Here is a 14940-nt window from a genome sequence, read left to right as displayed (position 1 = left end):
GATTGAAGCAAAATTTCAATTCCTATCACGTTCCCACAAAGATCATAATGTGGTTTATGAATTTCACCCAGATATTAATGGCATAATTTGAACAGTATTGATGCCAGTGCCCGCATTCCATGTCCGATTGATGGGATTATGTAGTGTCGATTGATAGACCGAATTAAGTAGATATGCCTATAGCCGGCAGTTTTTTCTTTGTCTGAAGGGGAGGTTGGTGGTTTGGTTTGGATTCCTGGAATCGCACGTGAGTCATTTCAGGCGGCAGCAGCACTGTCGGTTTCCCCGTTTCTGGTGTGGGTGGGTAAGAAAAGAGCATATTTTTCGGGCGACCCTCCAAGGGTTAGCTCGCCAAAGGACACGAATGTCGTTCGTTGCTTTCAGCTGATGTCAGTCGTCGTGGAGCCGTCGAGAGGATAACAGCCATCGGGACGTTCGAGCCGTTGCGATTTGTGAAAAGCACTTATAGTCTTCTGTGTCTGTATAGTTGGTTGATATATAGGATGTTCTGTTGCTAGTTACGTCGGGTTTGTAAGAGCGAGTTATAATAGCAGTCGTTTTTCGGCATAAGACTGGAATACAAAACGGTTCTCCGGATTAAGACGCGACAGAAGCAACAATTTCCCGACCTTAAGTCGCCTTAGTGTCATGTGGATACAGTAGAAGCTGAGGCAAAGGAAATAATCTGTGTAGAAGTGTTTTTCGTTTTTACTTTCTATATGTTTTCTCGCATTGAAAGAACACGACGCGTCTCGAGCTGGTGTATAGAAAGCACCGCAATATCCGGTTCTGTTCGCGTGTTTGGTTTTCTTGAGTATAGCTTTAAAAAAGCATTTCCGTTTGTTTTGATGTGAGGATTGGGATAACGATCTGAGGGATGGTTATGTCATCATTTGAAGATTTTTCTTGTTAGTTTTCTTTTAGTAATGTTCGTGAGTATAGATGAAAGCGGGAAAGCACATTGTTGATGCCCTGAGGCTTATTTAAGGCAGAAAGTTCTGCAGTTATGCCGAATGTTTTACAACTCGTGTCGGAAAGTTTTAATGGCTTTTATTCGTATGCTAAAATTGTTGTGTTGAATATCATTGAATTTTTATTTTGCCACTGCGCCCCTGGATAATAGACATCTATCTTCTACCATATGATGAAGGTTTTTTCTTCTACATAGTGTGATTCAGCATCCCTCTTTCCTGTGTGCGATTCAATCTACTACCAGAAAGAATCGAAAGCATATGGAGATAGATCTTTGTAACGAGTGCATAATTTTCAGCAGAAAAGATAAACCCAAAAAGGCAGCATCCAAACTTGAACCAGTGTCGGAGGAAGATGTTCGCTTTCAACGGAGCGCTGCGAATGTGAAGGAGCCTTCCGGATTAATTTAGATGATACAATCTCAGTGAAATTATATATTTAATTGAAAAGCAGATCAGCTCGTGTATCAGTCAGTGTAGAGCGATTCCGTGTGTATGTGCTATGCGCAACAGTCGGAATTCACTTGGAATGTGATAACGGCCGACCTGTGATTTTTTTTCCTTCGTGCTGGATAAGAAGACGCAGCCGGTAGAAATTCGTTTCTGGCGAATAAGGATTTCCTGAATCCATTCACATCGACGAGAACAACAGCAACAACAGGTAACCTAATTGGGAAAGTTCGGTACGGGCTCTTTTATTGGCTTCATCTTCGTTGGTAGGGAAGCACTGGGATGCTTATTTGAATGTTGTCACATCTTTTGAATTTAAATTTGGAATTTTCTCAGAGTTTTGAAGGTGACTACATCTTTTAGAGAATTAACGTTTTTTGAAAGTGAAAGCTGGAATGTATATAAAAATTCTATAGAATAAAAAAAAAACAAAAAATATATTTCCATTACTACAGCAAAATTAATTTGCAAGTGAAGACTAATATTTTTTTTTTGTAGAATTCACGCAAGAATATGTTATGAGTACAACACATACAAACATTTATCGTGTTTTGAACCTGATTTAAATAAAGTGTCAGAAATTCATTAAAATTATCGTTGTTCTTGAGTATTGTTTTTTTCGCACTTGTTCTGAATTAATGTTTCTCAACTGATAGCTTTTATAAGAAACTAACGAATTTTCCATCTTTAAAATATCTAATCTCAATTATGATACATAAAAATCTTAACTAAGGTTTGAAAAGAAAATATTCAATTTATCAGTAGAAAAATACACAACAAATTTTATTGTTTTCTTATAATTTCATCAAGCCTTTTAGTTTTCTTGTTTGTCCCTTCACTGAAAAATCTAAACGAAAGCAGGTCGAATAAAACTATCTTGCAAAGAACAAAAAATAGAAACAATAAATATTGTTTCCCAGTTTTTTTTTTGTTCTCCGGCAATCCTGTCACATCAAATTAAAACAAACAGAATGCAATTCATGTCAAACATACCAAACGCGCTCTTTCAGGAATAATGTAGGAACACCCGCGCGTGATGATGGTGGAGTGAAAAATGAAATTCGAAATAATTGAATTTCAGATAACGCTTGAAGGATTACCAAGCAGGGGTCAAATGGGTAATCCCGTGGGGCTGCACAATTTGTGACGGATTGTTCAATCGGCTCTTGGAACTTGGACTGCAAACTACTAAAAGCTTCAGTCAACAAACCGTATCCAAATCCCTGGTGATAGGGTTGGAGATTCTTTTTTTCAGCCTGACCTCGATTCCCACGAGATTATATAATAGTATTTAATTATAAATTTTTAATAGTTAACGGCTTAGTCAATAATATTTTTGAAAATCAAAGTGAATGATTTTTACCACTGTCCAGACGTTTCGGCTATTTTTTAGCCTTCTTCAGAGGAGAACTGTAAATTTATTGTAATCATGTAACATTGACTTTTTTAGTTTTACATATTGAGATTTTCTACTCCCGGTTTCTATAGCTGATGATACTGACTTATCATGTTTCAGAGTTTTTCCAAACAAGCTTTTGAAGAAAGCTAGAATAACATGTTTATGGTCGATCCTTAAAAGAATCTTACTAACAATCCTTCCTTCATCGCTCATTGACTACTAGGACGTGGTCGGCGTCATTACTGATTTTTTTTAAAGGGTTAATGAGTTTTGGGCATTGATAATGAGTTACCAATCCCAAGCTGCATTCTTTTGGCCCTTGTATATAATTGATGGCCTCGATCAATCACGGAGTAGTTACCATTGGCGATGTGGAACTCGTCCTACTTAGCCACACCAGCGATCATGAAGCTCGAAATGTATTCAATGTTTTTTTTTCTTCAAATATTCCAGAAATTATAATGCTTGCAAAACAATGTTAGTGAAGGGTTTCGGGTCCAATAATTCAGGATTTTCGCAAACGTCTCGGCAGTTGCATTGGGATTAGGGAATCGAGCTCAGCATCCCAATTAATGGATTGCAGGACGACGGATATAACTTCGAAGTCAACGTTCATGAAATCGCGATAGAAAGATGTGGGTTTCTCTTCTTAGGCATGTATTTTAGTGACATCGGGTGAAATCACTAGGTCTAGATGATGCGGGACAGTTTTAACAAAAGGAACTGGAGCTGATTCAATCGTCGGATTCTTGATTTTCGTTCACAAAGCAGATATCAAGCATACGGCCAGCATACGGGAAAGCAAATTCAGCTTACTTTAGATAGGCAGAGCAAAACAGATTCAGCTTAAACCAAGTCTCCAGAACCGTTAGGAGGCACTTACATACGCACAAGTAGAGTTTCCGATCAACGAAATCAATGCGAATCCATCCAAACAAGTTCTAAATTATCCCATGAATCGTCTTCATTTGGCTGAGCTGGAAATGTAGATTTCACAGTGAGTAACACTAACAGTAACACTACCCTCGAGTAGACTTTTTGCTGTTACGGGGATTACGGTCACAACGGAACATTGCGTAATCTGGGCCGATAATCTGACTAGAGAGGGTCCGGTCGTTGAGCCAGGTTTCGGTTAAAACAATGACGTCGTAGCACGTTCCTAGTTCGTTGCGTAACGGTGCTAGAGGCCCGGAAGAACTCGTAGGATTAACAAGGATCGGCAGATTTGGCAGGATGCATCTGTGGTGGAACGGAAACAGAATAAGCGAATGGCAAGTTCTTGACATAAGCTGGCACTTGCCTGTGAGAGCAAGTTCACTGGTGTTGGGAAAAAGTGGTAGAAATTTGGACATTTTGAAAATTTTACCGTGCAATAATGTTTTCAAGATCTTTGCGCGATGTATTTTTTACAGCACTGTTTCTATTTCAGCCGTATGTGATAGAAATATTGCTATTTTTGCATCACAGCATGCGAAACTACAACACGTGTTGTTGAAAAACTTAAAGGGCACAGATCTTGAAAATGTTTTTGCATGGAAAAATTTTCAAAATGTGCTAAAAGTAACAAAATTCTACCACTTTTTCCCAACACCAGTGAACTTGCTCTAAGAGAGGCATGGAGACGACCTACTTGATCATAAATTTTCAGTCGTTGGCATGGTCGTCTACATGTTGTTATTCGTTGACATCCCGAGTAATCAATAAGCCGTATAAAATGGCCCTTATTCGGCAGTATATTCGGATATAGAAACAGTCCCACAAAGCCTAAGAACTCTATATTCGACTTAACGGCTGCCCAAAAGCCGGTTTGGCGTGTATTTCGGCCGATATACAGCCTGTGGGGAAATGTCAAAATATTAATCCAGTGGGTACAACCCACTGGATGAAAATGTAAACAATAAAAAAAATCGGGACTCGGGAGGCTCGGGACATTCCTGTCGCGAGCGCCTGCTTCACGGTGCACGAATCTTCAATAGCTCGAGGGAGATCCTCCGGTTTCTTTCGCTTGATGGCTCAGGTTTCAGCTCCCAGAGCCGCTGGATCATCTGGAAATTCGTTTTTAATTCGATCACCATTTAATTAGCTGGTTGAATCGCCTAAATCAATCTGAGATTTTTATGAAGTTTGTTGACTCCTGTGGATTATTTTATTTTGAGAAATGTCATGCACAAAGCCGGTTAAAGGCACTAGCATTTACTCTCATACCTCATTTAGGGCTTATCTGTCATTTGGATGTCACAGGGCTAATAGGCTTTAGTAAACATTCTAGTTAAAGTTTGCTGGTAAAATTATAAAGTTTCCACTAATAATCAAAGGTTTGATGAACCTCTTAGCTGAATGAAACTATTATTTATAAAGTTTCCATTTATTGTGGCGTGAGTTCACTTATTTGCGACTTTATTTTGTAAAAGTTATCAACATTTACCCTTTATACAACAAAAAATTACGTCGAGCATGCCACTCTAAATTAGAATCAAAGAAATCACGGCGATTAAAATGATATAATAAACGAAAAGAAGAAGGGAAAAAACCTATGTGCAATTTGCAATTGCAGGTTTCAAAATCGTTCACACACCCTAGCTCTCGAAAACAGTTTAAATTGGACAGCCAAATCTACTTGCATCTACCGAACCAGAACAAAGGGTTTAAAAAAAAATCTCCATAAATAGAGTCTTACAAATGGCTGCGGCATTTAGGGAGAGAGCTTTGCCACAGCGATGGTTCTGATGTAGGTATAAGCCACCGGAAATCGCATAATCGGATTTCGATTATCTCGTGTGTGGTGGAGAGAAGCTTTGGCACTCGGGCTGGTAGACATGTGATTCCTTCCTCTCGTTGCCGCATTCATTTAGTCACAATTGAATCAATTCCCGATGCCGGTGGTGAAAGTCGACCGGTATGTGGTGCAGTTGATGTTCATTCATATGGTCAACTTAAATCAGCTTTCCCCGACGAAATAGTGTTCCACTCCAGCTAAAGCACAAAAAAGTGAAGCAAAGCAAAAAAGCAAATCGATTGGTGTTCATTTCCAGTTGCTTTCCCCGGATGTTACTTTTGCCTCCCCAGGGGCTATTCCGGTTCATTGACTGGATGGACGGTCGGAAAAAGGGAAGGTTGAGCGGTATTTAAATAACCTCTAGCGTGAACGGAATTTGTCCATTACAAATACCAGTATTTTTTTTATCATAAGCTTTTTTATCATAAGCAGTGGAGTGGAATGGAGTGAAATAAAAACTTGATTTTTTTTAATAAATTTTTTTCCCGTTTTCTTGCAAATTCAATTTGATAACAATTGATGGAAATAATATTAATAACAATAATTCTTATTTTGAATGGAAGTGAACATTATGCATTGAGATATTATAGACCCCGATTTTCAATTATATACCGTAAAATTGAGTCAATAGGGACAGTGTGGGGTGAATACGGATGAAACCTTATGGGAACTGTTTGCTTTCACAAATACGAAAAAATCTTTATGGTTTTGAAGTTGTTATCTTGGAGCAAGTTTATCTATATTAAATAGAATTTAAATCATGGGTGTCCAACATTTTCATCAGGCGGGCCAAATTTCAGAAATGAGATTGGCTGGCGGGCCAAAAAAAATTGTTCTGGAGAATTTAAAAAAACAGGTTTTTTAGAAACGCTATAAAAACATTTGCCTAAGTCACATCGAGTAAAGATTAAGCTTGCCAGACTACACTGATATCAAATGCAAAATTTGGGAAAAGTTCGGTTGCCGGATTTCATTGAAAAATGCCCGGATTTATTTAACATTTTTGTCAAATCGAACAAAAAAAATCAAATTGTATGAAAATAGTCCGGATTTTTCCAGTCCAAATACGTTCTGAAAAAAAATCTGGGAACTCTAGTATAGATTCATCTTAAAAAGTAGTATGTGTTACTTGAATATTTTTACAAATTTTGCTCCATTTGAAAATATTAGAAATACATATTACGCAATACGAAATGAATTATCCCTCCCAATTATGTATGTATGTCAATCTTTTCAAGGCATTTAAAATCTCATCGGTTTATTTATCCGAGAAATGTCAAATGGCGTGACTACAATGGACATTAAGTCAATTAGGCACAATTTTCGCGTTGGTTTGGATAACGTGCCGCTATTAAGCCTACCCCTTTTGCTGATGCTCTCCAAATATAATAAAAATGACTGCCGATTTTCCAAAATTTCAAGATCTCCTTAGAAAAATTTTATAGACATATAAAAAACACAGAATGGTATTGTGGAAAAAAGTAGCGTTCACAAGCTTTTAACAATTAAAAGAATTTTTTTAACGAACTCTAGTTATATCATGAATAATATTGATTTTCCAAAGTACGCACCTTAATCTCAACTCAATCGAACTTTGTCAAAAATTTTCAATATCTCGATTTGACAAGTGAATTTGGAAAGCCTTCTATGAACAAGATGAATACAAATTTGAGTAATAATTGCACCTTTTTCAAGTCGAAATTTTGCTAAAAAAAAGTCGTTCTAGTTGAATTTTACAAACCTAATTCCAAATTCTGTCTAGTTTTTCATTATTGATGTTAATAAATAAAGAACAAGATGCCAATTAAATTATATTTGGATATCCCTTTTCTTTTAAAGCTTAGCAAACAAATAAAAAAATTGAAAACTTTACAAAGCAAACTTTCGATATTTGACATAATTTGAAAAAGTTACTTAATTTGGATGGATGACTAAGTTGTTGAAAAAGAATTCACTTTAAGAACGGTTGAAGTATGGTTGCTGTAAAAGTATAAATCTTATTATGATGTTGGTATGCTTCGGTGATATTTAACGGTATTTTAACGATTTTGATACGATCTTACTTACTTTCAGAGGCTTTCCAAACTCCTCAATATTAAAACTTGAGCCCCAAAGCCCAATCGGGAAACATTGAAAAATGTTTGATGGAATTTACAGATAATGTGTCAAATACCGTACACTTTTGATAATTTAAAAATTGTAACTGTAATTTTTTTTTTACAGTGACGGTAATCTTTTTTGTAAAATTATATAAAGCTCGCAGAGCCAAAGGGGTATAAGTGCAAAAATGATCAGTTTTGAGAAAATGATGCCAAACGATTCTCCATGTTGAATTTTTTAGATTTTCAAAATTATATTCGCATACTTTAACGTTCGAAAGAAAGGTGCAAATATTCGAAAAATGTATGGATAATGACCAAACACAACAATTTAAAAGCGCGTGTTCTCGAAATTAGTTTTTTACATGTTCACCCCTTTGGCTTATATCACTTCAAAGAGATTTTCAGATATTTGTATTGAATTCAGTTAGAGTAGATTTAAATGTATTTTTCCAAATGGTATACGCAGACCACGAAAACTAATCAATTCTTAGAACATGGCTTTTCCAAAAAGAGCTTCGCGGGCCACAAAAAGCTGGTCGCGGGCCACATGTGGCCCGCGGGCCATATTTTGGCCACCCAAGATTTAAATAGTTTAATGTTTTGGTTTTTTTCTCCAATATCTATGTTGTCACTAAATTTTGTTTAATGATATGATTTAAATTTTGGACATTCTACATACTACGAAAAAAAATTAAATCACATCGCATGTGATGTGAATAAAAAGAAGCATCGTTTATGACGGACGGAATTTTAGTGCTAGTTGAACATTACACCCAAGTGAATTTTTTTTGTAAATTCTTTATTTGAAACGGCTCATACCTTTAGGCTTTAAGGAGCCAAACTCGTTTTGTTTGATTACAATTGTGTGCTTACACAGCATTTTTTTTTGCTGGAAACCAGCAAAATTTTGCTGGTTTTTGTCCCGCTGACTTTCCAGCAAAATTTTCAGCAATTTAAATTGCTGGAAAAAACAGCAAACGTTAATGCTGGTTTCCAGCAATTCAAATTGCTGCAAAAATTTGGATTGCTGAACGTTTCCAGCAATTTTTTTTGCTGGAAATCGAGGCAAAACAACCTTCGTTTTACTAAAATCAAGCAAGATAAACTTTAAAACTACTAAAATCAAGTAAATTTAGCTTTTTGCTAAATCGACGGTAAAAAAATATTTTTGCTAACGGAAAGTAACAGTGAAATTTTGCTAAGTGGAGCCCCGAAAGATTTGTGTGTATATCTAGTTCACTTTTAAAGAAAAAAGAAAATATGTAGGGAAACATGAAAAAAGAACTATAGACGAAGATCAATAGCTTTTAGGAAAAGGTATACTGCGGACATTTAGTCCAAGTCTATCACAGTCAGCACATCTCTCACTGGAACATAGGGTGGTTTTCCTCGGGCCCGAAGAGAATCTATGAAGTTCGTTCTAGCGACAAGATGGACCTCATACGACCAGACAATATGCTCGATTTCATGATAACCTTGGCCGCAACCACATAGATTGCTGCCAGAAGTAAAATTTTGCAACGTGTAAAATAAAAATGATGTAAATTATAAAACCACTGAATATAAGACGAAATACGATTCAACTGGAATTAGTTTAGATTTTTTTGTGAATATGACTTAATAATGAAGTTTTCCTATCTTTTAGTAAAAATAAAATCTTTCTATAATCATTATCATTTATTTTATTCAAAAATAAAATATTTTTACTACCTTCCATTTTATTATTGTGAGTTATATTCACACTTTTACTTTCTCCCCCGATGTACCGAATCCAAAGTTGGGTAACGTGGAGCCGCTTCCTGAACCGCATTCCTGATTCTCGAAGATCTCCGGGAACCAACATACTCGCGGGTACTCGCGGGAAAACTGCTTCGACAAAATACTTTAAATAGTTCAGAACTTGACTAAACACTTTGTTTATATTTGTGTGTGCCCTTTTTTGACAGTTTGTATTTTTACATGACATCATGGCGTCCAGGGTAACGTAATTCAAATTCCATGTCCTCAGAGCAAACACAGCAAGCGTAAGCAAAGTCAAATAGCGCACTCACCACAAAACTCTGATACCGTACCGGGTGTTAGAATGCGGGTAGGAAAAATAAGGTCGTTGACGTCGGGACCAACAGAAACTGTAAATTGGCTCGCCTAAAAGGGGCGCACTGAGCCAAAACTTCAAAATTTTACAGTCATTGGTGACATTTTCAAAATCAGAGAAACCCCTACATGAAAAAGATCTTGAAAAATATCATTTGGTAGGTAATTTATTTTTCTAGTGTTCACGACATAAATTGACGTACATAATTTCTAAAATTCACTCGGTCCATGGCAACCGTTCTCCAATTTCTCGGACATCGCCAGATCACGCTCCACTTGGTCTAACCACCTGCTCCACTTGATCTAACCACCTGCTCGTCGGCTCGACACCTGTTTTGCAGGACAGTCGTCCTGCATTCTCGCAACATGTCCTGTCCAGCGTATCCGGCCAGCCTTCACCACCTTCTCGATACTAGGTTCGCCGTAGAATCTGGTGAGCTCGTGGTTTATCCTTCGCCTGCACACTCCGTTCTCCTGTACGCCACCAAAGATGGTTCTTAACACTCGTCGCTCGAATACTCCGAGTGTACGCAGTTCTTCCTCGAGCAATATCCATGTCTCGTGCCCGTAGAAGACAACCGGTCTAATGAGCGTTGTGTACATGTTACACTTTGTGCGGGGGGATAGGTCCTCTCGACCGCAGTTGCTAGTGTAGTCCATAGTAGGCACGACTTCCGCTGATAACTCGCCGCCAGATCTCACGGCTGGTGTCATTATCTGCGGTCACCTGTGATCCGAGATAGACAAAGTCTCTGACTATCTCCAGCTTGTCGCCATCGATCGTGACCTTGTTATTACTGGACAAGTGGGCTCGGTCGGTCTTGGATCCGCAAGCCAGCATATACTTCGTCTTGGACGTATTAATCATCTACCCAATCCTTCCTGCTTCGCGTTTCAGTTTGGAGTAGATCTCCTCCACCGCCGCAAATGATCTGCCGACTATATCAATGTCGTCGGCAAAGTATCAAAGTTGACTGGATATGTCGAATATTCGTTTGGCCGAATAGTTGAAAAGGTCAATATTCGATATTCGGCCGTTGGACGAATACCACTGTTCGGTACATCTCTACTGGTAATGGGAGTTAAGAAATTTTCAAGTAGATTTCAAATGTTTTTTTTTTAAGTTTCGAAAAATTGCTTGAGAAACTGTGATTCAGATTACGTCTTTGCTAGGGGAGTCTCTGTTCAAAATGGATTTCGTCCTTTTTTTACGATTTCAAAAAAGTTTTTCTTCTAAAGTTTTTAAGCTTTTATTCAAATGTTTCGGTTTGCTAAAAATCTTCTAGTAAGAGTTCCTCGAAGCCAACGTACTATAATTTTATGATGATTACACCGATTACACATTCACACATTTCACATTCACATACACATGCCACATTTGAAAGTCTGGTTGTTAGCCATGTTTTGCACTTGTGAGTTAGCAGCGCTCAGCCGTTATAATGTGTGTTGGTAGTTGGTTAAGCAAATTGAACAACTAGAACAAACACCATTGATTGTCGACAGTGTACATGATCGGAACTTAAAGGTGGAACCATATACAATTTCCGGTCGACCAACACGATGGGCTGGCTTGAGTTCATGACACGGTGGGTGGGAGTGAATGTTTAATTAGGGTGCACTTCAGACGACACTTTAGAGCACGTCGTCGTGTACGGAGCTAAGCCTTTTTAATTATTCATAACATTCAATTTAATTTGATACGCATAGCTAATTTCATGAATGGAATCCTGTTGGCCCCAGTTCAGTGTACCTACGGGTGAATTTTCCACAAAAGTTCAAACGTAAGCATTGTTGATGGATCGTAGCATATGACTGAGTGATGATGGTTGGGTGGTAAAAGGATGGCTCGGTAGGAGATGATGATAATGATGATGATGAGGAAGAAAGGGATTGTGGCGATGATTTGCCTTACCTCCTACTCTAAGCGAACACCTTAATTGTTTGCTCGTCATAATTTATGCAAAATTTAATTACCCATCGCTTTTTTAATAGAGATTACAGGGTGGCATCTCTAATGAATCGTTTAAATGGCGGCGTTAACTTCCGTCGGCTGTTAGATGTTGTGGTTGGCATATCCCTTCAAGGGTTAATTAACGAAGAAGCGATGCTTTTAAAATTTATGAAATCATTATGACAGCGGGAAACATTCCTTCTAGGCTTGGAATTGAGCCGTCTGTGCCGGCCACAGAAAAAAAAAAAAAGATGATTACGGTGATAACTGGAGCGTTGATAATGTCATCAATCATCCTAAACTCGGTGATAAATTTGAATTCAGAAGCTTTTATTGGTGTTGGAGAGTACAAGTGTAGGTACACATTGAGTTTCATCACTCCAGCTAGTAATTATTGATGGTAAAAACCGATGACAGTATTAAATTGTGTAGGGGAGAATGGCGATTCTTGATCCCATTTTTTGTTCATCATACTTTTTTGGAATAAAATTGCAGGACGGTAGTTTTGAGATTTTTTGATAGCGTGTAATTTCAAGTTTATTTGTTCTTAAAATTATAACGATACTTGATACTGTTGATTATTTAGAAGTATTTTCGTGGGATGCAAAAAATTGTTTTGTTTTTTTAATTTAAAGGCAAAAATCAAACAAAACTGAAAGATCCATTGACTGTTTTTGGTTACATTTATTCTAATTTTAGAGTTTAATAGTGTCAGGAAAAGAGAGTTAAGAATGTTTGTCATTTACAATTGCCTCGAAAATATGGCATTATTTTGTTTTGTTTCAATTATAGTCGGTTTACCATTTTTATGGCAATCGTGAATTTATATCAACGTTGCAGTTGGCAGACAGTTATTGAAAAAATTATCCAGTACAAGTATGTTTTCTCTTGGACTTGAAATCGCGGCCATCGGCTTAGGGGCAACTGACTTGCCAACTGAGCTATATCACAAGTCTATATGGCATAATGAAGTTCATTGACATATTGGAATGAATATTTTTGTACATTTTTTAATTTAAACTTTGAATCTAAGCACTAATCAACATCTCAAGAAAGATTTGAAGATCTCAAAACGGATTTGATAAAATTTGTCTAGTGGATGAACTGATTTCATTATATGGCAATCCTAATAAGACAAAGATTTTTATAAAATTACAGCTTTGTCGTATGAAAGCTATATCAGTTTTGAGTATTCTTCTTTTTCGAAAATATTTCCAAAGAAACTGAAATTTTGCTAAAAACCTCAATAGGCGCACCCAAAATTCAGCCTCTGTGCCAATGGCGTGTAATCAATTACAAAGCATCATCGGTACAAGAAGATAACGCGACCGGTGCTAATTCGATTTGCGTCCACCGGCATTAAACTCCCAGCGCAACCGAATTGCGTATGTCTGAAAGAAACAAAATAAAAACGTTTTCACGTCCCTCCATATCGCATCACAATACGAAGTAGCATGGAAATAAATACCGGCCAACACCAGGCAGCCAGCGAACCGAGCACTGTGCGTGTGTTGCAAAAGCAACAACAAAAATATTACTTCAATTCAATCCGCCGGCAAACAACCACCGGCTAAGCTGTGCGTGTGTATGTAGCAAAAGCAACAACAAAAAAATTCCTTCAATTCACCGACAAACAACCACCGGCCAAGCTGCCCGGCTTTAGCAGCTGTGTATATGTAGCGTGTGTATGTAATAGCAGGCAGTAAGCGAAGCACAGTTCTCATTCAATGGGTTTCCCGTTTCCTTCACTCCCGTTCCTCTTCCCGTTTCCATCACAAGACAAAGGACTACCTTGAATGGCGGCCAAACACCAGGAAGCCACCGTTGTGCGTTTTTTGTGATTGATCGGTGGCAGGAAGCCTATGACAAATATCCCTCGTCCTGCATGAAGCTCAAATAGTACTCTGGTTGAGATGTCGGACTGGCAAAACGATATAGATGGTGAAGTGAGTTCGACTCTCCCCACGGCGCTGTGGTTTTTTTTTCTTGTTTCTGGGATGAATTATCCAATAGGAATGAAATGCCATAAAATGTTGTTCTTGTTTCGCTTGAATGTAGTGGTCATGCATCATTTTGGGAGCCGAGTCCTTATGCCAGTTACGGTTTTTCAAACATTCCGTCTTCGGCACAGTGCACATTTCAGCGCATTATCGGCACAGAGATTTGCTAAATAGGCATTGGATTTTTGCGACCTCTTCTGTGGGTGCGCATAAAGCCATCACGGTTTAAGGTTCGGCAATTTAGACAACTTTTATAATGGATTAGTAATCTCAAAAACTGCTAGAGATTTCAATGAAAAAAAGACTTCTCATTTGTAAATAGTTTAAAAATCAGTATTTTGGGTGAACGAAGTTGGCCTTGCTCGAGTACGGTCGCATATTTTTCTGCGGTCGTGTTTTGCTTCGTGATTTTTCCAAATATATTTTTCCTTCATGTTTAATGACCAAGTTTCAATAACTTTGACAGTGCGGTAAATTCTTTTATATCGGTCGATTCTTCAAGTGGATTGCAATAAGTCGTAATCGTGTTTGGAGTTGGTGGTGGTCGACGAATCAAAGGGGCTGGTACTTCGCCTTCCGAACCGATCCAGAATCGTTTCGCTCCCAAAGTGCTGTTTGGTTGCAGCAGGTGAATTATGAACTGCGAAATTTTAAGATAAGTACATGTTTTTCATTTTCAATGTTTAAGTATTATAATTTCGTTTATAAAACGAGTTCTTTTTTTTGCTAAACATGCTTGATTTTGTAATTTGATATATTTACATTTTCAAATTTGAAATGTTACCTATGAATTTACTACGAATATATTTACTCAAATTTGTGGGAAAAGATAGAAAATCAAAAATGTATTTAAAAGTATTGATTATTAAAAACATCACTTTGTGCTCTTTAACCATTGAAGTTCTAAAAACTTCTAAAATGTGAGGCAAAGGAAAAAGAAAAGAACCTAAGAGTTTTCAAAAATTTAGAAAATTCCAGAATTTAGAAAAATTTGTGACTAAATATTACAACATAATTCATTTTCATTTTCAGTTCCTTTACGTCTTCAACCATTAAAGCCCGTTTGCGAACTCTTTGCTTCAACAGGGATCACGGTTAGGGAAAAGAGCTAGTTTATCAAGGAAGAAATTTGGATAGTATTGATTTGCCTTCAATATTTAACTCGACCCATTTTTATTGGATGTTTATGAAATGCCA

The 14940-nt window shown here is 37.4% G+C and overlaps 1 protein-coding gene across 11 annotated transcripts in view; it reads left to right on the top strand.

Moving 5' to 3' along the window:
• The first annotated feature begins 397 nt into the window (after nt 1-397).
• LOC129745910 (uncharacterized protein CG3556) overlaps nt 398-14940 on the top strand; it is a 154996-nt gene continuing 140453 nt past the window's right edge. For 2 of the 11 annotated variants that reach the window (XM_055739288.1, XM_055739299.1), the window contains exons 1-2: nt 399-531; nt 1169-1632. The gene's annotated coding sequence lies outside the window, so the exon portion shown is untranslated. Of the gene's footprint in view, nt 532-1168; nt 1633-14940 lie in introns of all 11 variants that reach the window. The other 9 variants (XM_055739294.1, XM_055739295.1, XM_055739293.1 and 6 more) reach the window with 9 other exon arrangements.

This window comes from Uranotaenia lowii, chromosome 2 (assembly GCF_029784155.1).
Source record: "Uranotaenia lowii strain MFRU-FL chromosome 2, ASM2978415v1, whole genome shotgun sequence".
Taxonomy (NCBI): Eukaryota; Metazoa; Arthropoda; class Insecta; order Diptera; family Culicidae; genus Uranotaenia; species Uranotaenia lowii.
This window is presented reverse-complemented; position numbering and strand designations above follow the sequence as displayed.